This window comes from Herpailurus yagouaroundi, unplaced genomic scaffold (assembly GCF_014898765.1).
Source record: "Herpailurus yagouaroundi ecotype Mexico unplaced genomic scaffold, PumYag 28, whole genome shotgun sequence".
NCBI classification, from domain to species: Eukaryota; Metazoa; Chordata; class Mammalia; order Carnivora; family Felidae; genus Herpailurus; species Herpailurus yagouaroundi.
This window is the reverse complement of record NW_024412376.1, coordinates 26,922,919-26,925,699: the sequence shown is the minus strand read 5'-3', so window position 1 is coordinate 26,925,699 and position 2,781 is coordinate 26,922,919.

Genomic DNA, 2,781 nt, shown 5'->3' with positions numbered 1-2,781 from the left:
CATACAGTGCCATGATAGTTGCCAGACAATTATGGTTCACAAAAAAGTTCTTTTTTTTAATTTTTTTTTAAATTTTTTTTCAACGTTTTTTATTTATTTTTGGGACAGAGAGAGACAGAGCATGAACGGGGGAGGGGCAGAGAGAGAGGGAGACACTGAATCGGAAACAGGCTCCAGGCTCTGAGCCATCAGCCCAGAGCCCGACGCGGGGCTCGAACTCACGGACCGCGAGATTGTGACCTGGCTGAAGTCGGACGCTTAACCGACTGCGCCACCCAGGCGCCCCCACAAAAAAGTTCTTAAAAGGGAGCCAAGAACAAAAAAAGTTTAAAGGCATGCCTCATGTCACAAAGTAGACTTGAAAAATCAAGAAAGCCAATGACTTTGATGAAATTCTTAAAGTTGAGTGTCAGTAGCTCTCCTTACTCTCAGCTCTATGTCCTTCCATTAAATTACATTTATTTTGCTAATTATGCTAAATTGCAAAAACACATGGAAATCACTGGACTAGGAGGATTATGTAAATTATACAAAAATAGTTAAAGGTTTGGGCACCTGGGGGCTCAGTCTGTTAAGCATCCGACTTCGGCTCAGGTCATGATCTCACAGTTTGTGAGTGGGAGCTCTGTATCAGGTTCTCTGCTGTCAGCTCAGAGCCCACTCCAGATCCTCTCTCTCTCTCTCTCTGCTCCTCCACTGCTTGTATGCTCTCGCTCTTTCTCTCTCTCCCTCAAAAATAAATAAAATTTTAAAAAATAAAAAAATATTTAAAAGTTTGTATTAGATAGTATTTTATATATTATTAGTAACATATATAAATAATCACAAACCAAAATAAAGATTTGAGCATATGGGTAATAAATTAGATAATAGTATTAAATCAGTGTTAAATTTACTGAAGTTGGAAATTGGCCCATGGTTATGTAAAAAAAATAAATACATAAAAGACCCTTAATCTTAAGAAACCATACTAAAATATTTAAAGGTAAAGGAAGACAATGATATGTGCAACTTACTCTCAAAAGATTCTGAGAAAAAATAAATATATATTAATTCTCTCTCTCTCTCTCACTATATATATATATATTCCTCTTTTATCCATGGGGAATACATTCCAAGACCCCCAGTGGATGTCTGAAACCATGGATAGTACTGAAGCCCATATATACTATGTTTTTTTCCTATAATATATACCTATAATAAAGTTTAACTTACAAATTAAGCATAGTAAGAGATTAACAATAATAACTAATAATAAAATAGATCAATTATAACAATATGCTACAATAAAAGTTCTGTGAATATGCTCTCTCTCTCTCTCTCTCAAAATATCTTATTGAACTGTACTCTTCCTTCTTTTTGTGATGATGTGAGATGGCAAAATGCCTGTGTGATGAGATGAAGTGAGGTGAATGACGTAGGCACTGTGACATAGCCAGAGATGACTATGCCCTTCAGACTATACATTCAAGAGAAGATCAGCTGCCTCTGGGCCACTACTGACCGCAGGTAACTGAAACTTCAGAAAGCAATGCAGTGGAGAAGGGGGGTGGGGACTGCTGTCCATGTATGTGGTGTGGTAAGTATATACATAAGTGTAAGTATAATATATAAGTATATGGGTGTTCTCTGTGCTATCCTTGAAACTTTTATGTGATTTGAAATTATTTCCAAATAAAATGTTTAAGAGAAAGAAGCACGGAAATGATAAATACAAGATCCAGTTAATGTGAGAGAGGCCGAGGAATCAGATAAGAATAATAGATGGATGTGAGGTATTAAATCTTCTCAGTGACATGTTCATGGCTATTCCTCTAATTACCATGCTTTGTAACTATATACATGTTGTAGATACTCTTGTGTGTGTGAGGTGGCGTATTAGAGAAGATAATAAAGGAAAAAATAACACTGTAAAAATGAATTTGAGCAAGAAAATTTACAAAATAATTTTGCTTGCAGTTTTGTTCAAATGATACAATAATATATAAGCAATATACTTAGAAAAGGTGTGGCAATTTATGTAAGATAAATTGAATATTTGAGAGAGAATTTTCAAGCTATTTGAGCTATAGTAAGATCTTCAAGGATAAGCGTTGTTTTTATCATGGTAGAGGTCAAGCAAAGTCTAAGGGAACAGAAGACTCATTTGCTTCCCAATGATGAATTCCAGGACCTTGAAAGATATGCTTTACTATGTTGAGACTTGCACTGCTCAGAAATTAAAGGGTTTTTTTGTTCATATGATTCTCAAATTTTAAAAATGAAAATATAAATTCACCAGTAATTACAGAATGACTATTTTATGCAAAGAACTGTACCTGGAGATATTGGAAATAAATCAGTACAAAAACAGCATGATTTGCACCTTAAGGAATTTATATTATAAGCAGAAATAACTGTGTTATGAGGGAGAACATGAGATGTCATAAAAGAATAGAGCGTGAAGCACTCAGGAGGAAAAAGTGTTTGGGGGGGGGTCTTAAAAAACGTCAGCGGATCAAGAAAGGATTATAAAGGACGTTGCCTATGAGTAGACTGTGAAGTTTGGGTAGGATTGCAACAGGTACGTATTACTAGCAGAAATTCATACCAGGCAGCAGGGGCAGCATGAGAAAGATGAAGTTACACAGATCGCGCATTGTTCACACTGATAATGAATTGTCCAGGCTGACTGGAGATGTAGGAGAGCCACAGGCGTCACGGAGACCAGCTTGGAAAGGGGAGTTAGAGTGGATTGTGCCAAGCATCGTGAGTGGGCTGAGAGAGGGGCATTTCCCAAAC